This window comes from Canis lupus, chromosome 3, assembly GCF_003254725.2.
Source record: "Canis lupus dingo isolate Sandy chromosome 3, ASM325472v2, whole genome shotgun sequence".
In the NCBI taxonomy this organism is placed as follows: Eukaryota; Metazoa; Chordata; class Mammalia; order Carnivora; family Canidae; genus Canis; species Canis lupus.
The window spans coordinates 72,426,656-72,451,927 of record NC_064245.1 but is presented as its reverse complement, the minus strand read 5'-3'; the positions used below and the strand labels follow the sequence as shown (position 1 = coordinate 72,451,927).

At 40.0% G+C, this 25,272-nt stretch overlaps 1 protein-coding gene across 1 annotated transcript in view; it reads left to right on the top strand.

Annotated features, from left to right (window-relative positions):
• The window catches only part of N4BP2 (NEDD4 binding protein 2), a 122,609-nt gene extending 110,259 nt beyond the window's left edge, over positions 1 to 12,350 (top strand). The window contains exons 21-22 of the transcript XR_007409942.1: positions 7,152 to 7,662; positions 12,105 to 12,350. The gene's annotated coding sequence lies outside the window, so the exon portion shown is untranslated. The remainder of the gene's footprint in view (positions 1 to 7,151; positions 7,663 to 12,104) is intronic.
• Positions 12,351 to 25,272: the final 12,922 nt, after the last annotated feature.

Sequence of the window (25,272 nt, the reverse complement as noted above, 5' to 3'; positions counted from 1 at the left end):
ATAGCATTCTCCTATGACAATACCAAAGCATGAAAGAAAGGCAGGTGCTTTCTGATTATGTCTCCCTGATCTCACTGGTGAGGAACATCGTTCCCAGGAACACTCAAAAAGACTTTTTTGAATATTTTATTGAGTAGGACTGGGTCACATGGCTACTCAGAGCTACAAGGGAACTGGGAAGCCAGGAACCAGAAGATTCTCTTTCACAGTTGGACATCACGGTTCATCCCCTGATTTGGGGCACTCTGCACATCCTGAAATACAGGTTCTTTTAGCACGGAAAAGGAAATGGCTATTGGGTAAGTAGTCATCCAAATTAACAGCTAACATTGGGACGTATTGTAGAGACAAAGAAAACCATAGAAATGTTTTTTTAGGTCACATTCTCAAAACTAGCCCTATATTGCTAAATGGGCTCTAATAGAGGGCGAAGTCCTCAAAACACGGTGCTATGATTTCTCATTACTTTTTTTTTTTTACATTGAAACCACAACTGCCTTTTTTTTAAATAAAAAATTTACAGCAAACCAAGAAACTGAAGTGAAACCAATTACATTATAGTATCACTAAAGAGAATAAACTGTATGTTTATAGTACTTTATTAACAACAGCTTATGAGGTTTTTTTGGTTATAGAATTAATCCTAACTGTTAAAAATTTATAGAGTACAAAAGATGAAAGGAAAATAAGTGAAAAAATTATCTTCAATTTCACCAATTACTATTATTATTTGATCTAATTATTTTTGATTTTGTTAGACACATGAATACATTTTTTTCATATAAAATTAGGATTTTAGGGACATCTGGGAGGCTCAGCGGTTGAGCAATTCCTTGGCTCAGGGCGTGATCCTGGAGACCTGGGATCGAGTCCCACATCGGCTCCTTGCATGGAACCTGCTTCTCCCTCTGCCTGTGTCTCTGCCTCTCTCTCTCTCTATGTCTCTCCTAAATAAATAAATAAAATCTTTTTGAAAAATAAAAAAATAAAATTAGAATTTTATTGTACAGATACTTCAGTTTTGTATTTTTAGTATTAATCTATGATTTTAAGGTAACAGATTTTTTTTTTAAGATTTTATTTATTTATTCATGAGAGATAGAGAGACAGAGAGACAGAGAGAGAGAGAGGAAGGGAGGGGAGAGACACAGGCAGAGGGAGAAGTAGGCTCCATGCAGGGATCACGCCCTGGGCTGAAGGTGGTGCTAAACTGCTGAGCCTCCGGGCTGCCCGGTAACAGATTTTCTTGACTTTTTTGCATTTCTCTCTCCAATGTGTACCTTTTCCTGTGTTAATGAATCAGTTGGGAAAAGTACTTTGTTTTCTTGTAGGAAAATGCTGTAGAAGTTAGTTGATCTAGAGTTCTCTCACTCACTGGCTCTGTGGCCTTGTATAGAAGTTGCTTAACCTTTCTGAACTTCACTTTTCTTATTTATAAAATGAAGATTGTTGAGAATAATAATAATACTGGGTTTTGCTATTTTATAGCAATCTTATGAGGATCAAATATGATAATATACATAAAAATATTTTGTAAATAGTAATTTAATCTGAAAGACAAAAATTCAAAGTTAAAAGGAAATTAGTAACTTAATGTTTTCCTTCCTTTTTTTTTTTTTTTAAGATTTTATTTATTTATTCATGAGAGACACAGAGAGAGGCAGAGACACAGGCGGTGGGAGAAGCAGGCTCCATGCAAGGAGCCCAATGTAGGACTCAATCCCGGGATTCCAGGATCATTCCCTGGCCAGAAGGCAGACACTCAACCCCTGAGCTACCCAGGTGTCCCTAATGTTTTCCTTCCAAAGCATTAGAAAAAACTTTTTTAAAAACTGCATTATTTTATATTTAGAAGATTAATTGAAAAGACAAGAATTACAGAGAACAAAAACAATCTTATTTCATACTTCAAATAATAAACATAGGAAAAAATAAATACCATAGAAAGGTTTGCTCAAAATTATAAAAACCTTTTTTTTAAAGATTTTATTTATTTATGCATGAGAGACACACACACACACACAGAGAGGCAGAGACACAGGCAGAGGGAGAAGCAGGCTACATGCAGGGAGCCCGACGTGGGACTCAATCCCAGATCTCCAGAATCACGCCGTGGACTGAGGCAGTGCTAAACCACTGAGCCATCAGGGCTGCCCATAAAAACCATTTTTAACATTTTTTTAAGAAGATTTTATTTATTTATATGATAGAGAGCACTAGCAGGGGTTGGGGCATAGGGAGAGGGAAAAGCAGTCTCCCCACTGAGTATAGGGCCTCCCATGGGGCTCCATTCCAGAACCCTGAGATCACGACTTGAGCTGAAATCAGGTGCTCAACTGACTGAGCCACCCACATGCCCCCTCCACCTTTTTTACTTTTATAATGATGTTTGATTCTTCTTCTTTTTTTTTATTCTTCTTATAATAAAATCAATAAATATTCTTACGATAAAAAATTTTAAAAATATGTAGATAGGTTTTTAAAAAAGGAAAAAAGAAAACCCCTTACAATCCAATCATCCAGAAGAAAGTAGGTTAACATTTTGATGTAAACAATTTTGTTTTGAGGGCACCTGGGTGGCTTGGTTGGGCAACTGACTTGATTTTGGCTCCGGTGGTGATTTCAGGATCAGAAGACTGAGCCCAGAGTTGGGCTTTGCGCTTGGCAGGGAGTCTGCTTCTGTCCCTCTCTTTCTGCCCCTCCTTCCCCTTTCTCTCTAAAACGAATAAATAAATCTTTTTTTTTTTTAATTTGCTTTTGATAAGCATCTGAAAACTTAAAATCTTTACTTTGAAAATGTTTTAATAGAAGTTTTGCTTTTAAAAGGCTTAATGGTTAAAAAATAAAAATAAGTATTTATGATTAATCTTGAAATTTTATGTATAATTTTCAGTATCATTTAAACAGAAAGCGCTCATTAAGGAGAATTCACAGAAATAATTCCCTTTTCTCCTAAATGATTAAAAAACTGCACAGCTATAATGATTTAGGTAATAATACTAATAATTAGAACAAAGCAGATTTAGTTTGAAACCAAATGTTGCAATCGTTGACTGCACTTGTCACAAACATGTTTACCTTTAATAAAGCATAAAGCATTTCCCACTACCTCTTTCTTTTTGAGCTCAGGCACTGCATAAGTTTCCCGGAAACCTCACTTTTTTATTTCTGAGTAGTCCTTTATCTTTCCCTTGAGAAGATAAAGCTCTTAGATAGCTTAGGATATCTTTCTCAGCCATGATTTGCATTTTAAAGGAAATTTAAGACAGAACTTCTAAGAGGTTTAGTGCAAAAACCTCTGGAATCCCTTGTTTTTGGAGACCGCAAGGAAGTGGAATTTGCATCTGGTTGGAATCGTCTAAATATGACCCTGTAGAATGAGTGATGAGGAAGATGACTTCGCAAGGTTCAGCTGTGGTTCAGTAATTGTCCTCTGAGAATCAACTGCTATAAAATCACTGGGTATTATGCAAAACACATTTCTGCTGAAGCAGTGACAAGGGTCTTTGGAGAAAACTTGGGTAGACTTGCCCAATGCAGACAAAAACAACAGCAACGATTTTTCTACATAAATGATAAATGCTTATTATAGAAAATTTGGGATATATAGAAAGGAAAAAGGAAAACATAAAAATCACTTGTGTCTTGTTATCCAGAGGTTACGTCTAATTAACACTTGCATATGTGTATATAGTAAGTTGAATTCAAATTCAAATTTGGTATTGTGCTCTTTTTATTGAACGTCATATTGTGAGTACCTTCCCATTTCATTATATATATTTTTATTTATACTGACCTGAAATTGCTTCCTTCTTTAGACTGAGCCACTAGAAGCAAAGGAATTAAAGTAGTACCTTCCAGAAGAAAGTTGTTGAGTCTACTGCACACATCTGTCTCTCTTTCACTGTACCTATGACTATTTTTCCAGATAAGCAATGCTAACTGGCATCAAGTCTCAGCTGGATGACACGATGTTTTGTTTTTTTTAATCTATGGACCTAATTGCACTTTTTAGATAAGTACAAATTTTCACGAAGATGTTTCAAGCTAGTTCTCTCCGTGAATATTGCATCAGTAATAAAGTGAATGGAATTCACCATTTTTGCTTAGTTGGCTCAACATTTATCATTTGAGCAGTGGGTATTTCTAAGACAAGAAGTTAATCGGTAAGGAAGAAGGAATACGTTAATCTGAATCTGGTCTCCCAAAGCTTGGGCCAAATAATTCCAGATTTGCTAACAGGTCAAATATAGAATTTTTTACTGAAGTAAACACCAGCTTAAGGAATATGCTACTTTCTGGAGAGGTTAAAGAGGTCCCCAGTTGATCTTTTCAACCATTTTTAAAAAAGGATTTTTTATTCATTTCAGAGAGAGGGAGAGAAAGAGCATGAAAAGGGGGGAGGGGCAAAGAGAGAGGGAGAAGTAGACTCCCCGCTGAGCAGGGAGCCCACCCTGGGACTCAGTCCTAGGACCCTGGGATCATGACCTGAGCCAAAGGCAGATGTTTAACTGACTGAACCACCCAGGTGTCCATTTTTAGTGAGAGAATGGTATCTTTTTTTTTTTTTTTTATGATAGTCATACAGAGAGAGAGAGAGAGGCAGAGACATAGGCAGAGGGAGAAGCAGGCTCCATGCACCGGGAGCCCGACGTGGGATTCGATCCCGGGTCTCCAGGATCGCGCCCTGGGCCAAAGGCAGGCGCCAAACCGCTGCGCCACCCAGGGATCCCGAGAATGGTATCTTAAGAACAAAAACATGGGACTACATTCATTCAAAGCTAAAAATCTACATACAAACTGGGTCTTTGTGCAACTGCTATATGTAATTAAAACACCACTGGTCATCTTATTTTCAGCTCATAACAAACATATCCTGAATTCCTTGTGTTCATTACTTGTTCCTGTAAGATTCATTTTATTCATTGAAGAGAACCACCTGTTCAAATTATGAACTAACAAGCCCTATCAATTCTAGTTTGTGTGATTTTCAGAAGACAGAACCAAGTCTCTTTTATATATCAGTGCGTATCTGTAACCACTTCCAGAACTTTGTTCGGGAGTGCAGGTGAAGACATTTTTACATTTGTCCTTCACGTTGTCAGCACCACTATTTAGTAGTGCCTGAAATTTCTCTGGCCTGTTTGTAGAGTGGTGACAGCTAATACAAATAGCATCTAAAAATGAATGTGTCCAAAACTCATGCCTATACACAAAAAAGCAGGAAATGAGAGGCATTCTTGGAAAAGACAAAAGAAGCAAAGAACCATTCTTTAAAAGCACAAGGAACATTGAGAGGGCAAAGGAAAATACTTCTGTTTTTTTTTTTGGATGAGAATAATGACAACTCTTGAAAAATCAATCTTTTTCAATAAGGCATGTAGAATCCAGGCAAACAGGCTGGCTACCAGCCTGGGGTAGCCATCTGATGTGAGAGACCTGACTGAGAACTAATATTTAAGTGATATAGATGTATCCTGTCATTACGGATACTGAAGATACTGGCAAAATTCAACTGACTACCATCGCAAAAGTGATTTATGGTACCAGGTCATGCCATTTATTGCCTGGGCAATCTTGAACCAGATACTTAAGCTTTCTCTGCCTCCGTTTCCTCCTCTGCAAATGGAGATAACCATGGTACCTACCTCATACTTGTTAGGATGATTAAGTAAAAAAAAAAAAAAAGCACATAAAGCATTTCACTGGAACATGTTAAATGCTCAGTAAATAGTAGGCCAAGTGTGACTGTTGTTCTTAAATTATTATCATGAGTGGGTTAAAAGGAGCATGAGAGCATAGTAAGCTGAAGGCCAATGCAGCTTTGTGGCACTGTCATGAAAAGTTCCCACCACCCTGAAACTTTCCACTAGGTATTTAGCTTTGGTCATATATCTTTCTAGATGTCAACAGTCCATCATGAAATGACTTGCAAGGATTCAGAGCAGAGTCAGAAAGGGCAGAAAGCTGAGAGAAGTAAGCACAGTGGAGGGCCGAGGCCAAGAGGTGAGCACCCACAAGATCCCTACTTCTAGTTGGGATGGACCTCCTCCCAAAGATGTGTAGTTGGCTCCTCCACCCCACTGCAGGCACATGAGGAAGCAGGGCTTCCAGCAACGAGCAGAAGGCAAATGCTCATTAAACCTGGGTATGGATGCTGATGTTAAGGACCATTGAACATTAAAATCACTATTGGGTATTTTAAAAAACAGACTTTACCTCCTTCCTCTTCTCTGTGAGGACTTTCCTGAATTTCGTATTTGGATATGCACCTCGTCCAAGCGTTCTATCCCTCTTTTCTGCTTTATTTTTCTTCCTAATAATTAGCACAGTGGAACATAGTCTATTACTAATTTATCATGTTCATTGCCAGTCTCTCCAGTAGATGCAAACTCACGAGAGCAGGCTCTTTTATTTTTGTGGTTGTTCTTGTTCACTGCTGTCTCCTCAGGGCCTAGGATAGTGCTTGATAAATAGTGGAGCAAGTGTTCAATAAATATTTGTTGAATGAGAAAAGAAGGGACAAATTTCACTTAAGGAGTTTGTAGTGTACGAACAGAGGACCTCAGAAGGTCTGTCTGAAGATTCTGGGATTTTCTAATTATGCATAAGCATAAAGTACTGTTAAGAACTTGATTTTAAAACTTCTAGATCTTTAGGGTGCCTGGCTCAGTTGATAGAGCATGTGACTCTTGATCTCGGGGTCGTGAGTTTGAGCCCCTGGTGGGAGTAGATTACATTTTAAAAATTCTAGATTCCTTTAAACTGTTGAGACAATAAACACATGACGTGAGAATCCTATGCATGATATGTAAGGTTGTATGACTTTATCAACCAGAATTTGGGCACTGGCAAAGCTTCTCAAATGATGAAATTTAACACTTGTTATTCAAGGAGGAGATGGGGTGGAGGAGATACACTCCAGAAGGCGAAAGTGCAAAACAGGTGTGGCTAATAATAGCCAGCATGTAATGAGCGTCTACTAAATTTCAAGGACTCAACAGCTTTTTAATAAAATCCTTCTAAGATAGATATTATTATACCTACTTTCCAGACGGGAAGATCAGGGCCTTATCCTTGCAATTAAATGGAGATGGGATTTGAATCTTGCTTTGTCTGAATTCAAATGTATACTTTCTCTGACATTTCAGGTTGCCCCCGGGGTGCAGGCTTTAACTTGTTCCTTCCAGAACTGTGCGGGAGATCTGTTATTTTGAAGAGATGGCAAGTTAGCACTCATCGGTCTCTGCCTTATAACTGAAACATTTGCTCTGAGCATTTGCTCAGAGCAACCCCCGCTCTGAGCAGGTGTGCTGAGTTGCAGTTACCCTGTGATGTTTGTGCCCAAACTGAAGATCCCTATCAAGGCAACGAGTAAAATATGAATGTGAGAAGAAGTGGTGATGGCCTTCTTCTTCCTCTTTTTAAAACAAATCAGAATTTCGACATCAGAGTGAATGTTGTGCCCTTTGCACGGGTCCCCTGGGAGTTTAATGCACTTGACCCAAAGATGCTGCTCTTACATCATGTTTCAAGCTGGTCTTCTGGATTTTCTCTGAGCCCGAGGCACATTACATTTCTTCAATGATAGCAAGCCTTTGTCCTTTTCGGGTGGATGTGATTTGGGGAGACAGCCCTTTGGAGCTTCATCCAGTGAATAAGGTGGGTGACCAAGGCAGATTATATTTGGAGTTAAAAACACTTGTGAGCAGCGTGGAGTGATTCTGGTTTTCTTTTTGTAATTTACTAACCCGTGTCAGAAGGATATTGTACAAAGGTTCTCAGAGTGCTTTGACTCATGCCTGCAGTGTTGGGAAAGTGCCTCAACTGCCAAGCAACTGCTTTGAAGGGTAATGGTCATCTGACTACATCAGCCCTAGGCTGACAGGTAAAGAAAGAAAAGTACCATAGCTTTACAGCCACAGCTTGAATGACTACTTTGGGTGCTATCATCTTCTGCAACAAGAGCCTGCATCATTCTGAGTTATGGCTCTGCAATAAAAAGAACCAGGATATAAATGTTTGCTAGATCCACATAGTTATACAGAGCAAACAAACCCGGTTAAAAATTGGCAGCTCAATCCCAAAAACCTTATATGCGCTAAACAAGAGCAGCGTGTTACATTACAACAGTCGAAGAGAAGATAAATGATGAGAAGAACAGCGGGGGAAATGATGGTTCTGGCAATAAGAGGGGAGCTAGAAGATGCTTGAGATGATATTCTTATCTGGGGAGGGCGGCTGTTGTTTATAAGGAGTTAAGATGGGTGAAGGAGAAATTGTTCATGTGATTTCCAAGCTGGTGGCATTTTAAGATATCTTAATTTTAGAATTTTAAAGGGCATTTTACAGGAATGTATTTTGCTCCCATGTCTTTACATCAGAATTAAGCTCTTTCTCTTACAAAGGGCTAACATTTTACAATCCCCTTCGTGAAATCTTTCAATCAGAAGGAACGTGTGTTTTGGTTTAATACAGTTATCACACAATGGGGAGCTGGGTAAGAATAATCACAATATGACTAATGCCCTAGGTTTCAAAGCATTCAGATGAGGTTTTAATACATATTTTCCATCTCCAGAATCCAGTGCAATATTTTATCTTATTAGGTAGCATATCACAGGTGAGGGTCTGTGTAAACATTAAAAGCTACCCACTAAATCTAAATCATCTCAGTTAATAAGTTAATAGTAAGAAGAAGGGGGAGACATCTTACTAATCCAGGGTAGAAATAGTTTAGTAAATGATTGGTGTCGCAAGGTTTCTGAGATTTTACTATTTGCTATGATTATCACTGTCATTAAGGGTTCTTTTTGGAATAAACGGCAAAGCGCCTTGGCAATGGGCAAGAATACCACTTATGCATGAGTCCAGGGTACACAGATGGTTGTCTTATTATGTACATAAAAATCCTCAGTAAAAGAGGTCCTTGTTCTTAGGACACCATTAAGGAGAAAACAGACTGTGCTTCTACCAAATCAGAGGGCATTTCAAATGAAGGTATTTTGAGAAAGCAGATCCTGATCTTTACCGGATTGTGTTTGCCTGGGAATCTCAGACGAGCACCCAGGAGACATAAAATGGGCTTGTGGCCCTCGGGGGCTCTGGCTGCCTCTCCCTCCCCACAGTGGCCCAGCTCCCTCCGTGGGGAGACAGCGGGGTGAAGCATCAGGACAGCTGGATGGGGTAAATCTCTGTTCCGTGTTTCATAGGCCAGAGTTTCTTCAACCAGCTGAGGACTCCTTGGCCATAAGACATATTTGAAAATGTTTACCACTTAGAGCTACTGCAAGGTTTCGATGAGAGAATATGTCTTCGTTCAGCAAATGGTTCTTGCGTGACTGACGAGTCCATGCCTGAGATACACCAGGGAGCAAGGCCAGGCCCCTTGAGGGCCTTGGAAGTGGACTTTACAAGGCTTGTTTGGTGGGGGCTCTGGCAGTGGCAGCTTGGGTGGTGTAGCAGCTCATGGGAAGTAGGATCCCAGACTATGGCTTATAACAAGGGACAGTTCCCTACCAGGAACCCCATGCCCCTGGCTTCCTTCCTGCCCACCACTCTGAATTCCCTAGGATCTCCCCCCACCTCGGTCCCAAGGCTGGATTATGTAGCATCAGAACAGACACTCCGAGAGGTTTGTGTGTGTGTGTGTGTGTGTGTGTGTGTGTCTGTGAGCATGTGGTATGTACACGTATTTTAAGTCATTTGCTTCCACCCCTCAATACTACCCCTGTCTATTAACAAAATGAGGGGGAGAAATCGAGAAAGAGAGAGAGAGAGAGAGATACGGAAACACAGAGAGAGATTGGGAGAGAACCAAAAAGAGAGATTTCCAGAAAGGGAAGAAACTTAGATTCGTCTCCCCAACCCGCTCTCACCCCCAGCAAGAAAACCCCCTCTGGGATTAAACTGTATGTGGAGATGAAAGGTGTGGAAGAGGCTAAAGGAGAAACTTTGTCATATCAGGAGCAGGAGGAAGCACAAAGTCTACACGAGAACACCAGAAATGACAATTACCATACACACAGGGAGCCAGGCCATCAGAGGAAAAGAGGTCAGGCAGGGAGCCCTGAGTCAAAGGGGAGTCTCGCAACCAGACACAGCAATGCCCTTCCCAGCACCATCCAGGAGGCAGTGGGAATGCTTGGACCGTCGGACACACCCCACCTAGCCTGACCCTGGGAGTTCACGTGTTCCCTTTGGTGGAGAAAATGTATAAGGCCCGAGGCCTCTGCCTGTGGCACCTCTTGCTTTTTTTTTTTTTTTTAAAGATTTCATTTATTTATTTATTCATGAGACACACACACACACACACACACACAGAGAGAGAGAGAGGCAGAGACACAGGCAGAAGCAGGCTCCATGCAGAGAGCCCGACGTGGGACTTGATCCACAGTCTCCAGGATCACGCCCTGGGCTGAAGGCGGCACCAACCCTCTGAGCCACTGGGACTACCTGGCACCTCTGGCTTTGTGTCTCAAAGGGCAGAGTCTCGTCTCACCTTCTACAACAGGTGGAGAAGGGACTGTCCATGCAGGTGGCTGTCCTTGTCTGACTCCCTTGCTGTCTCAAGGGACGAGGGCACAGAAAGCCCCTGGGTCTCTTGCTGGAAGTGTGACCAATTTTGAACTCTTTGCCGCCCCCAATCTTGTAGAAGATTGAATGAAAAAACTCTTCTAGCCCCCATTTTCTACAGAAAGTCTGAAATTGATCTTCATCTCTGCATTAAATTGGCGCCTCCCGCAGCGTGAGGGCCCGTGCACCCTGTATTAACCACCGCCTTCCGGCATACCCTCCCCTACTTGCGCCCTGGGATTGCATTTCGTCAACTCTTTCGGGAGATGAAATCAGCCTACATGGAGAAACAGCGTAAGGGACCACCCTACAAAACTTGTTGCTGGCGGGGTTTAGTGTAAGGACAGTGTTTCATTTCAGCCTGGACGTCCTCTCTATGAGGATCCAGAGGCCACATTTCCCTCTAGTCTCAGCATCCTGAGCAGCACAGTCATTTTATTGACGGAGCACTCGATTTTTTATGTGGTAGAATTTGACATCTTGTATGGTTGCTTGAAAGCTTAGAACCACATGGCATTTATTTTCTGCACCAACCTCACCTCTGGTTTTAGAATTTTTGTCTTCATTTCTCTTGGCGTCATCTTTTCATTTCTCATTTTTTTTTATTGGTTTTATTTTGCTAAGGTGTATGTATCTTTACAAGCTGCCCTAAATCTTTTGATGAACAAAACCAGAGGTGACTAAAGGATGCACAACCCCTATGTTCCACTTACCTAATGATATCATGACGGTGATCTGGCTTTCCACGGAGAATAAGGCACTTGTCAGAGAGCTCAAGGATCTCGCCTGGCAAATTGAGTTCTTACTGCACGTTGGCAAATTAACACTTGGGTTCACGTAATAACCTCTTATGGGCTTAGTGAGTGTGTGTCCCTCTCTGAGAATGCTCACCTTGCACCATTTAGGCCGGCCACTGCCGCACTCTAGACATATTAGTCCTCCTCAACTCCCTGGAACATGGCAAACTCTTTCCTATCTCAAGGACTCTGCACATACAAGTGCCTCTGCTTGGAAGGTCCTTCCTCCCACTCTCTCCAGGCCTCTCCTTCTCATTATTAGAGTAGCAGCGGCATGTTAGGCTGATGGGGGCCGGGGTGGGGGGCGGGAGGCATATTAACACCCAGGCTCCAACCCAGACAAATTAAACTAGAATCTCTAGGGGTGGAGTCTAGGCACTGCTATTTTTTAAAAACTTCCCAGATGATTCTAATTTTTAGCTGGGGCCGAGAATCATGGTTGCAGGTCTCGGCTTAAATTTAAGTTAGCTTCTCAAAGAGGCCCTCCTGGACTACTTGTAGGACATAGAGATTGTCTTGCTGTTTAGCTTAGCTTCTTCTCTGCTTCCTTTGTAATAATCATTACAATTTGTAATTATTACATTTATTTGAATGGTTTAGTTTGTCTAGCCTCCACCCCCACTCCCTGCCTTCTGCCCTCCCCCCCCCCCCCCGTTGTCCCCCGCCAACTAGGACATAGGTGCTGTGAGGACAGCAAATATATCTGTCTTGGTCTCTGTGCTTTTTCTTCAGTGTACAGTGTGAGACGCATAACAGTTTCCTGAATTTACAATGACGAGGATAATCCTCAAATGATGCTACTGGTCTGCGGGGTCTCCTGGAAGTCAGTGAGGCTCCTCGGAATATTACAAGAGAATCTACGTCAATGCTCAGAGGCTATTTTAACTGGTAAACGGTTGCAAACACTTCCCATTGACCTGACTCCTGTGTCCCAGGATTTTTCCAGTGAGATCTATAAATAAATCCTGATTCAGAGCACCTCCTTTGTGTGCATGTCCTTCTCCTTCCCTTGATCTTAACCATTCTGAGTGAGAGATGCACCTTGCTGATCTCTGTGTTCTCACCTACTTCAGCACCCGGCACCAAATCCTACACAAAATTACTGGCTCTACAGGTAGCTGTTGACTTGAATGGAGTTTGCTTTATCTTCACGGCACATAGATATTTTGACTAAGATTTTCACTAAGATTTCAAGGATTTGAGGCATGGGGCATTGTGAGCATATCATGAAAGTTAAATTTGTTGGTCTAGGCAATCTCACCATAATCTACATGCAGATGGTCTCTACACACCTGGATTGCACAAAAGTTAAAAAAAAAAAGTAAATTTGTGTTTGGAGGCAAATAATGAAACTGTGAGGAGTCTGAAAACGACTCAGTCACCTACCTCATAACACAGGTGCTGGTCCAAAAAAGGGTGAATTCCTGGTGGTGCTGCTTGAGCTCTCACTCTGGCTGAGTCAGTTCTTTCTAAATTATTGTTTGATAGTTATTAATAAATCAAAGAAAAACAAACCATCCACCTACTGTTTTCCCTCCATAGTTGGTATGTTCCCCAAGTTGATGTGTATGTTCTAAGGTGCTTTTTTCCCCTAAGTTGAAATTAACTAAGACCAGTTAGAGAGGTGGACACTTTTTTTTCCCCCTTTTTTTCTGCTTGCTTTCACTTCCTTAAGGAATCATCTGGATTTTTCATTCTTCCTTTCCTCAGTTTTACATTGGTGATTTGTTGGTGGGAAATGGAGGGGCCTCTTATTTCGGCAAGTTTTCATATTGTCATGGAGAGAAATGCACGTGCAAGTGCACAGATGCTCACACACACACACACACACACACACACACACACGGGTAAACCCACACAAATGAAATCCCCTCTTCAGAGAAGCCAGCTACAGGAAATTGACTTATGCACAGGAACTTGCTAATCTCACTCGTCACATTCTGATGGTTCCTGCCACCTCAGTCACCGAGCACACTAAACTCAACCATCTTGGGTTGAATTCTCTTCCAGCTCACCTCTTATATTTTTAGTTCTTCTAAAGTGTAACAGTTATATTCTTGGGGAGGAAGAAAAAGTTGATCCCAGAAGGAAATCATAACAGTAAAAGGGCTTGGACAGCTTTTGCGTTTACTTACCTGCATTGAACAAATTGACATCCGGAGTCAGTCATTTTCGTGTCAAGAAACATCTTCGGCATTCTACAATAGGTAAGGCTTTGGCTTCTTTAAAAATACTTTCTTCTTTAAAAATTTTCCTTCTTTAAAAAGAAAGCTCTCCAGTGTATTTAGTTTTTACTCTGGGCTAAACACAGTAATTATCTTGTGCTACCTGTTGTAAAGTATGAAACCATATTAAGGAGGGAAGGGGACTTGCTCTGGTATCCAACTCTCCCCCGACCCCCGCCATGCTAACAAGATGCATATAGTTTTTTCAATGTTACAAGTTATAATAGTTGGCTTTTGTTTTTTTCAGATATTCTCCTAGAGAATCCAAATGCTTGTGACTGTAACTGAATTCAAATATTTGGGTAGTTTAAATATCACCCTATGCTTGAGAAGTAAATGTAAAGATCCTTTCAGTTATACAAATAAGAGTTTTAAAATTTTCTAAATCAGAAAAGAAACCAACCAAAATCCTGATGATGAGGATTTGGATCTGGGATTCCTAGTTCGTCTGTTTCACCTATGGACAATACTCAAATCCTCTTTCTACAAGTGGTATATGATGCATACGGATTTATTTTTAAGTTAAATTAAGTTTTTGAGGGGATTTGATTCGGAGACATGCTGTGAGGTATCATCCATAGCCTGGGTTATATAGCTAAATAAAGCTAGAGAAACCACTAGTTTTAGGAGCTTTTCCTAAGTTAAAGCTGCCATTGAAATATTCAAACAAGCAACAAATAGTCAATAATCACTTATTGATTCCAAGCTACTGCTGTGGAGGATATAAAAGACATATGAGGAATTCTCTACCCGAAGGAACAAGGAACTTAGAGTCTAGTAACTGTGGTGAGAAGTAAAATTTAGGAAGCAGAGCAAGATGAGAACTGAGTGAATACTGGGATGATGTGGGCTGTAAGTTATAGGAGTTCCAAGAAGAGGGTTTGAGGGTAAGCTAGAGTGGGCCTGGAAGACCTGGCCTTGGAAGGACATGAGATTTGAGCAGGTGGAGAAAGGGGAGATTAATTCAACAGGAGGACTGTATGGGTAAAGGCACAAAGGTGGTATCGACGGGATGAGCAGTCCAGTTGAGGAGACTGGCCCCCAAAAGAAGAAAGTTTATTTTTACACATTTTCAGGAAATAAGCTTGGAATATTCAGATGTAGATGGGTTACAGAGGACTCTGAGAGGCTGCTGAGCAGAACAGATGCCTTTCAATAGCGTTCTGGTCTTTTTATGCCATCAGGTTCCTCTCCTCAGCTTTCACAGCTCGCACAGAATTCCAGGTGACAGGGAGCCCAGAGATCCTTGCCGCTTCATGTTGGGGCTACTTTATTCATCTCCACGTGTGTGATCTTCCACTTGCCTTCCCCCCACTGTCTTCCCTTACTACACCATTTATATGGAGAAAAGTTCGTGTGGCTGGGGGCTCCTGTGACCTCCATTTCTGGTTATTACATGTCAATCACCCAGTATTAAAGTGGCCTTCCTCTTGGGAGGATGAGTTGGTTGACAGAGCGAGTTTCTAGTCTTCAAAAGCCAGTCCAAAAATTCCACGAAATATGTGTTGTTTCCTTTGCATATCTGAATGAGATGTTATAGATTAGCTGGTACTTTTTAACCTGAACTGTGAAAACTTTGCATCCATCTAATAACAAAAATACAGTCTAGTGAACCAGAACCCAGACTTTGGAGCCAGATTACTTTGTGTTGAATCCGGTACTGTTGCTTCTGAGCTGTAGGAACCTCAGACACACATTCTTCAATCCTCAGATTAAAAGCAAGTATTTGTAAAGTAGCTTTAATAACTGAAAATACCTATGTCAGAGTTGTTGTAAGGATAAAATTGAGATAAAAAATATGTAAAGCATTTAGCCTAGTGCCAGGTATAAAATAAACTGTCAAGAAATGCAGCTATTGTAATTGTTATTAAGGACTTGGTGGGGATACGAGAGTGAAGATGATATGGTCCCTGGTTGGGAACAAGATATCTGTAAAGGGACTCTTTTAATGCCAGTGTTCCTTTCAAAGGAAAATGGGGCTAATGGATGAAAGCTGGAAATTAATGTTTTTTGACCCCTAAGTAAGGAATAAGCACATGGCTGGCTATTTTATAGTAATAATGTATATGAAAAAAGGAAAACAAGATGAGAAACTGATTTTTTAAGCCTTTCCATGTCTGGTTGTTGGACTTATAAGACAACTCTCTTAGTCACTGCTGTGTTAATTGTGAACATCTGGGCCTGAGATTGCTCCCTGAATGCTTTGGGTGGAATTTTAGAGGCGTTTTTGGCATTAGGGGCAGAGGGTGGCTCTTCTTTGTCCAGCTTAAATTAAATTATTTAATTTTATGGTATTTTAATTTTTGTGCTAGCAAGGCATAGCCAAAAATCTATTTCTATTCATTGACTATTTTGACAAAGAGTGCCCAAAGTGCTTATATGGGTTCTAGATGCTTGGGTTTTGGGTGACCCAGGATTGAAAAGCATCCTGCTTTCCTGTTTCACTCTCCAGACTAGAGACAAACATCCCATTAAAAAAAATGCAAATATGGTCAATATGTTCATTATACAGGGGTTTCTAAATTATATGTACAGATTACCTTGGTCAAATAGTAATATTGTTTCCCTTCTAGAGCCCTACTAGTAACAGAAGGGAGGAAAGTTTGGGGCTTTGTGTATGCGAAGGAGTGAGCCCAAGTCTGGATGGGATGCCAAAGTGGAGCATGACAGAAGGCAGCATGATGGTAGAGGATGCTGGGGTGGGCAATACAACCAAGGAGGGTGTCCAAGAGGCAGGTGGATAGGTGCCAGAAACAAAATCTCCTCCTATGTGGCTCTTTAGTCATTTAACTCAAGCAGCTGCTTGAAACTTCGAGCAACCTCTTGGTGCTTTGCATACGAACATGTACTATTCCCTGGATATGAACAGTTGTTCAGAGATGATTTGTTTTATTTGGTTCTGGCCTGGAATCATAGGTCCTAAAGCTGGCTGGACATCAAAACCACTTGGGGGAGTTTTTAAAAACTAGTAATTCTCATGTATCGCATCACAGCCCTGGGATTTGGTCCAAGAATCTGTGATAATCAGTACAAACACTTTCCCCCAGGTGACTTGGAGGCAGTTGTTCTATAGGTGAGCATTTGAAAGTCATTTATCCAGAACTCTTTTATCAAGATGCCAAGCACCAAGATGGTAAGTTTAGTAAGTCCTGAAATGAGGCAAAATGATCTCTTTGTTGTGATTAATATCAACATACAAAAGTATTTTCCTTTTTTTTTTTTTTTAAGATTTCATTTATTTACTCATGAGAGACACAGAGAGAGGGAGAGACATAGGCAGAGGGAGAAGCAGGCTTCCTGCAGGGAGCCTGATGCAGGACTCGATCCCAGGATCCCAGGATTACGCCCTGAACCAAAGGCAAATGTTCAACCACTGAGACACCCAGGTGCCTCTTTGTTTTGAATTTATTTCTTAGGAGAATCCTAAGGGTGAGATGACTGAGTTAAAGGTGTGAGCATATTTAGAGTTTTCATCCACCATATTTACATTTTAACACTCAAGCAGTAGGGCGCCACTTAAAAACTTCTGTTATATACATGTAGAGGCTGTTCATTATTACTCAGGGAAACCCAAAGAAAAGAATTTGCTCTCAAGCGAGAAAGTGCCAAATCACCCATTTCTCTTTTCCAGTAAAACAGAATACTAATGAATTACTTTCGGAAGAAAATTTCAAAACATTACAGAACACTCAATCGCTTCTTAGAGCGTAAATTGGAGCCTTCTTATCTCTATACTTAATTTCTTGTAACACTGTAGTCAGCAGTGACCTCTTCCCCATTTCGTAGAAAAGAAAACCAAGGAAGAGAGTGGTTAAGTAACAGGCAGTATGGTTCTCATCATGTTTGCCAAGAGAACTGCGTATAGTCAGCCACTCAGTCATTGTTTGAGTTAGTAAATAATTGAGTAGTTGTTGTAGGTGACCCCGTTAAAAAACCACTAGTGAATAAGTGCATGAAGAGAATATTGTCCAAATTGGGGGAGGGTGAGTGGAATTAATTGGCTCAGATAGACCTCCTGCTCTCTCTCTCTCTCTCTCTTTTGCATTATGCTTTATTCATTATATATTTGTATAACTTGCTAACTTGAAAGCATGGTTATTGTTTGTGACAACAGATGGGAATAGGAGGAATTTCAATGGTTTCAGTTAAAAAAAAAAGACGTGCTCTTGCAAGTGAAATATTTGTAGTGGTGTGCAGGAGCCTGCCTGTACTTATTTGCAAGAGCCAAATGTAATATTTCCAGAAATTTTGCAATTTTGTTAAACACAGTTGCCATTAAAAATTAAATTCTAGGGATCCCTGGGTGGCGCAGCGGTTTGGCGCCTGCCTTTGGCCCAGGGCGCGATCCTGGAGATCCAGGATCGAATCCCACGTTGGGCTCCTGGTGCATGGAGCCTGCTTCTCCCTCTGCCTGTGTCTCTGCCTCTCTCTCTCTCTCTCTCTGTGACTATCATAAATAAATAAAAATTAAAAAAATTACTTAAAAAAATTAAATTCTATAACTTACAATTAAATAAGTTATGTTAAAAATAAAGGTAATAAATACTCAAAATTTATTACTTCCTAGTTCTTTACTACATTTTACTATTACCAATGTTCTTTTTTTTTTTTTTTTAAGATTTTACTTATTTATTCATGAGAGATGCAGAGAGAGAGCGAGAGAGAGTGAGAGAGGCAGAGATACAGGCAGAGGAAGAAGCAGGCTCCACGCAGGGAGCCGGACATGGGACTTGATTTGGGGTCTCCGGGATCACACCCTCAGCTGAAGGCGGCACTAAACCACCGAGCCACCGGGGCTGCCCTATTATCAATGTTCTTGAGCTTATTTCCATTTATCTGTTTGATAGAAACATTATATAATAGTGTGCTACTGAGCATCTCTTTCCAACTTGCATTCAAGTTTGTAGCTTGAAACTGGCCATTATAGGAATATTTACACCAAGGAAATTGGCAAACACTATAAATCAGGCTCCCTACACTTTTTTGAGGAGAGGCTATTAAACATTTTATCAGTATACCACTGAGGGGCTACGTAAAATACAAATATGGCAACTAGGCAATATGTGTTAAGAAGCGTTAAAATGTTCATACATTTTGATCCCTTAATTCTATCCCTGGGATTTATTCTAAATAAATAATTCAAAGAAGGAAAAAATAATATGCAGGAACATTGTCACTCATAACCGAACTAAGGAATAATGATTCTGGCAGCATTTAACTCCACGGAATACTTTGTAGTCTTTAAAGGTAAGGACTTTATGATAGTTATTAAAATATATTTGGTATGGTGTTAAATTAGAAAAACAGGATTAAAATTTTCACTTATATTCTGATTTTGTTATGAATGAAGATAAAACATGAGTGGAAAACAATGCAAGCATTTAGTGTGTTAGTATGGCAAAATGATAGAATTTTGTTTTTATTTCATTAATTGGAGTAGTGGTGTGTGTGCATGTAAAAAATGTGGAGAGGGCATGTAAATAAGTGATTGTAAGTAGTTTCAACATTTAATGGGAATGTGGACCAGATGAAGTTTGCCTTTAACATGCAGATATGTACTATAGCTCTCTGGGCAGGGTATTGTAAAGGGAGTTTGGACCCAGGCAATCCGGAGTGGTGGATGATAAAAGGGTTTCTTTCTTTCTTTTTTTATTTTTTATTTTATTTATTTATTTATGTATTTATTTATTTACTTATTTTCTTTCTTTTTTAAAAAAAGATTTATTTATTTATTGAGAGAGAGTGAGAGAGACTGCAAATGCACACACTCATGAGCAGGGAGAAGGGGAGGGTGTAGAGGAGGAGGGGCAGAGGGGTGGGGAGAGGAAGGGGGGGTAGGAAGGGGTAGGGGAGGGGCAGAGGGAGAGGGAGACAGGCAGACTCCCTGAGTCTGAGAAGGGGGCCGGATATGGGCCTCCAACCCAGAACCCTGAGATCATGACCTGAGCTGCAATTAAGAGTAGGACACTTAACTGACTGAGCCTCCCCAGGGACCCAATAAGGGGGTTTCTTTAGGGCAGCTCAGGAAAGAGGAAGTAGTGACTGGCTGAGTCCTGGAGACTTGCTAAGGTAGACTGCAGAGGCTGGGAAATAGTCCAGAGAAAATCAACTGGTAAAGCCCAGAGAGAGGAGAGAACATTTCTCAGGAAAAGACAGGGAAATGCTGACCTCAGAGTTGAGCAAGATGGAAAGGAAAGCAGTTCTATTTAGATCTGAAAACAAAAGGACTCAAGCTAGAGAGGAAATGATTCTTCTCAATCATGGATTCTCAAATTTTAGTGCATTTACAGGTCATCTGGATGGATGGGGGTCATGTTAACAAATAAATGCAGCTTTCTAGGTTTTACCTCTGTGGATTCTGATTCAGTGGGTCTGGGGATTGACAGGAATATTCATTTTTAACAAGTCTATCCACTCCATAAAGTTTTTTTTTAATTTTATTTATTCATGAGAGACACAAGGAGTGAGGCAGAGACATAGGCAGAGGGAGAAGCAGGCTCCCTGCAGGGAGCCAGATGCGGAACTCGATTCCAGGCCCTGGGGGTTATGAACTGAGCCGAAGGCAGACAGACACTCAACCACTGAGCCACCCAGGCGTCTCTCCATAAAGTTTCTGATACAAATGATCTGCAGATTATACTTTGAGAACATTGTCAGACTGAAGATTGGATCGGCCAAGGGAATGTGTGTGTGTGTGTGTGTGTGTGTGTGTGTAGGGGGTGAGGTTGTTACCTTGAGGCTTAGGATCTAAGGACTTATGTTTTAAAGGGGTATGACAACCAAGAAGAGCCAGAAGGGATAAGTTATTGTATTGAATATCTAGAGGAGGCTGCACTTATACCACTCCTTAAATATATATAGTTTATACCACCAAATTCCCTTTCACAGTGAAATGACTTTAGTGAGGCATTTGGGCCAACTGGAAGTAGCTGTGAATGAGGGAACTACAAGGGGATAGCACAGAGAGCAATGGTCATAGGGAGGGTCTAGGACCCCACAAACATCTATTTCAGACTACTGGGAAGTGGTAATTAAGAATAAATGTGAGTAGAGTAAGCAGTGCTATGTCCAGAAAGTATTTTGAGCCTCAGTTATGATAACATTACATTAAAGAAGGAAAGAAAGTCTAAGTTTTTGATGAAATGTAGTTCTTTATATATGGAATTTTAGCACTCAGAATAGTAATAACACTTAAACATATGCCATAACAACAACAACAGATCACAAAATAAACTTAGTGACATTGCAGTAACAGGAGCCATTCATTGTACTGAGATTATCTGCCTCACTTGGATTTAGAAGAACGTTAATGATTGTAATAGACTCTCAAATAGCCTTTAATACCGTGGGTTCTTCCAACTTTATACTGAAGATGAATCTTTTACTTTAAAAAAAAGTTTCACATTTCCTATCATCAGGGTCACTAGTCTCTTGGGACATGGCATGACAAATCAAGAATAAATCACAATCCTTCTTAGCACTGTAGACACAACTCAGAATCTGTGGGATGTGTAAGGGTGCACATCCCCACTCTCCTATTCTCCACTTAAAAGAGTTTTGCATGGACTGATTGGCTTATACTTCAGCATAGTGTTTCCTAATAACTTCAACAAACTTCTTGGGAAAAATTTCATACAGGAATGCAGGAACACGCACACTTGCCATATAACTTTAGGGGACTTGGGGGGCCTCTAAAGCCCATTCAGGCTTCCCACTTGTCCAGAGTCCTCACATTAAGAACTCCTGCCTCAGAGGTTTCAATACAAAAAAGTTCTGATTATTGCTGATGCTGGATTCAGCTGCCAAAGAGAATTACTGACTTTCCAGTTGATGGTTAAAATGAGGACAAGATGGTAGATGTATGTGTGGTTTTATATTACTGGACCCTTAACTTGAGTAAATATGTGGATGTGGAGGTGGAGTTGGTTTTCAGAGTATATACGACTCACGTTCTAAGTCCTTAATTTTGAATTCTCTTATGTGAAGCCAGAGTTAGTTCCCATTTGGGAAAGCACCCTCTCAAGTTCTACTTTAATGTCTGATTTGTGATCATGTGGTTCCTTTTGAAAATACAGGCAGGTTGTAAATATTGACACGGCCAACTCCAGGGTATAGTGACTAGTGTGGGGCCAACTGATGCCCCTCGGTGAATACTGGATTCCTAGTCAGGCTGCTTTTTGGGGTGAAAAGCAGCAGCTGGTGTGTAATGTGCTTGGTTCTGAGTGCAAAACCTATGTTTAGGTTTTCCTATCTGAAGCTGATCATCTGTTTGGACCCTGATAGCTTTGGAGAGAAGTCCTTTTCCTTTGTAGCCTTAAACCACAGAAGCCCAGTTAGCCCTCCTTTGTTAGTGGGTACCTGACTTGCAATTTGGGGAACTAGTGTTTTTGGTAGGAAGATCATGTCTTTGTTAATCTCCTGTCTGCTTGGACTATGATAGGGGTTTAGGCAGGGTCTGGAGATTTACCGGAAACCTAACTGCTTGAATTAGCCAATTCTGTTGAAAGTTGATAAGAACGTATTATTGTGTCATGTTAGTAGAGAGGGCAGATACAGGGTGGGGAGTGAAAATGCTCCCCATCTTCAACCCTCCGGAGAAAAAATATGTGTAATTGGCTGCATGAATTGTGAAATCTGAGTCAGGCTTCTCTTGGTCTTGTGTAGCATAAGGATTTGAGGTAGAAAAAGAAAATCTATGACAAATAAATTCAAGTAATTAGTGCAGGTCAACTTCTACAACCAGTTTAAGTGTTGTTACCCATGACAGGGTCTCCTACCAATTTCAATTCAGTGTATTCAATGCAGTTGATTTATTTTAATTTTAATTTAATACGTTCAGTGCATTTTAATAATAATACTACATCATAGAATACTCAATTACAGCCCAGGGAACAGAAATAGCTCATGTACACCAAAGGTCAATAGCAAACGTCCCACCCCTCCTGTCTCCTAGAGATTGCCCTCCTTGTGGCGTCCTCACACCTAGCCACCTAATTGTTAATGCAAGGAATTGACTGGCATGAATCTCTCCCTTAATGACCTTTCTTTCTTTCAGTTGATCCTTTGGAAAAGGACCCCTACTTTTCCTTTGCTTTCCCCACTGCCATTCCAGCTGATGCCTTTTGAAGCTCTCCGAACACACAAATCTCAACCTGAACCTTCTCAGTTGCCACAAAATTTTTTCCTGTCTTTTTCCAACTGAAAATGATCTCAACCATGATTGATAAGTGTAAGAATGCCTGTGATTATGCCTTCTAACAGGAAAAAGGAAAGCAATATATTTCAATTCAGATTTAAATGGTGTAAAATTATTGCCATCAACTACTACAAAAACCCTTAAAATATTTAGAAATCCCCTTTGGTATACTTTCTTTGGCTAAAACCTGATTTTCCTGAAGTCCCAATATCTTTGGGCAGTGACTTGCTGAAATTTATATCAGTAGTCTCTCTCTTTCTCTCTCTTCCTCTGGTTGTGATAAGGGAGTAGAAGAGGGTGTTGGACGTACATACAGGAAATAGGAGGGGAAAAGGCAGAAAAGTCTTACATGTTGACAGTATCACAATTTCCTATGTCTGCTGAAATAATATTGTCACTATATTCCTATACTTAGAATATCTGGTAATATAAGAGAGATATCTATAATAACATGGACTTTAAAAATATAGTAGTAATACATGTTCAATGTAGCCAATGTAGTGTGTAACTTTTAATTTAAATATAGGTGTTTAGGGACGCCCAGGTGGCTCAGTGGTTGGGTGCCTGCCTTCAGCCCAGGGCGTGATCATGGAGACCTGGGATTGAGTCCCGCATCCCGCTCCTTGCAAGGAGCCTGCTTCTCCCTCTGCCTGTGTCTCTGCCTCTCTCTCTCTCTCTCTCTCAGTCTGAGTCTCTCATGAATAAATAAATAAATCTTAAAAAAATAAATATAGGTGTTTATATTTTATTTGTAAGCATTTAATTATGTTTTTACATATAAAATATGCCCTCATGCTAGTACTTTCCCTCCAAAATGTGCAGAATATACAGAAAGAAGCCCAAAGTCAGCATTGCTTCCTAACGGAAGAGGAATACAGCTGATGGTTAAACGGATCGCTTGAATGAATGAAGGGCCAGAAACTATGGTATCTTTGACCAGTCCTATAGCTACCTTCTCTTCATCCTCTCTGTCTCAGGAAAAGCAAGTTCTAAATGTGGACAGTGGCAATGTTTCTCTTCAATTCTAGAGCCATAAGAACACTTGAGAGTTTTCTGTATGGCAGCAAAGTTCTATGTAAAACCTGGATCAGAAGTTCAAAACCCAAACCAATAGTTTTGGATTTCCCCAAGGGCTACCCATTTGACATGTCATCCAGGAAAGACCCAACATATAGATAATATGGAAAGAAAAATAAAAGTTTCTCTTCCAACAGAGGCTAGACACTTGTGGTTTTCAGTGTAAAAACTAGATTGTGCAACTGTACTCATGAGAAAAAATCACCAACACTTTCAGCTTTAGCTGATGTTCAATTTTGTTTTCTACCTTGGACCAGCCACGCTTATGAAGTTATATTACTTTAAAGCTTCCTCTGGTTAGCTGGGCCTTTCTGTAGAGGCTGTAATGATCATAATTTAAAAATCTTCCTGCATTCCTTCATGCTACTTGGAATTTAAATGTTAGTGCTCCTTCCATTGTATATTTGGTTACGACTAGTTTTATTTCTCAACAGGTATGTAGCGTCATTATTTTATCTGTCGATTGTAATGACTTTTCTTTCTTTTGCCAATTTTGAGAGTGCTTAACAATTCTTAGATTGTTAACAAATGAATTACTGGGGTATAATGCAGGATAAATAAAAAAAATCAGTTGCCTTCACAGTCTTTTAAAGTTTGATCAGGAACCTTTAAATTATTATCAAGTTTTTCCTTTTTTCTATAAAATATTGGCCAAAGGACTATTTAGAAACAGTATCATCAGCCAGTCAGGGAAAAAGAGTCGAATGATCCTTTTTTCTCACTACTTAGTAGGCTCTGTTCTAAATCATTATTTTGGCTTATTTTAGATGGCTGAAGAAAGGCCTCTTTTCAAAAAATTGCAAGGAACTGGGCAGTAGGAATGAAGAACCTTAAAATGTTTATAGCCTTTGACTCCTTCTAAGAGTTATTCATAAGAAAACAGTATTTCATTACAATATGAAAGCTATTCAACACAAAATTTTTTTTATAATAGAGATACCTAAAAATCACCTAAAACGTGCAACAGAAAGGATGATTAAATAAATTATATTTAAGTCTACTAAATATTTATTAAAATATTTTTTGAGGGATGCTTAATGGTAAGAAAAAACCTAGGGTATAAAATCATATATTTTTGCTTAAAGAGGCCTATATTTATTTTTTATACATAAATTCAGAATGTGAAAATAAACCAATATATTTAAAAATTATCATCTAGTGTGTGGTAAGACTACATATAATTTTAAAATGTTTTTGATTTTTCTTGTGTTTTCTGTAATTAACACGTATTACTTACATAATAAAAAACCCCGAGCTCCTTATTAAAATATAGTCAATTTATGGCGTTATGCTAATAATGAAACTAGTAAAATGATTTTGACATGAGAGTTATTTTGACATTTTGAGGGCTTTGAGAACCCTAAACCTATAATTAAGTTTTATCTTTTAAGATTTAGAGGAT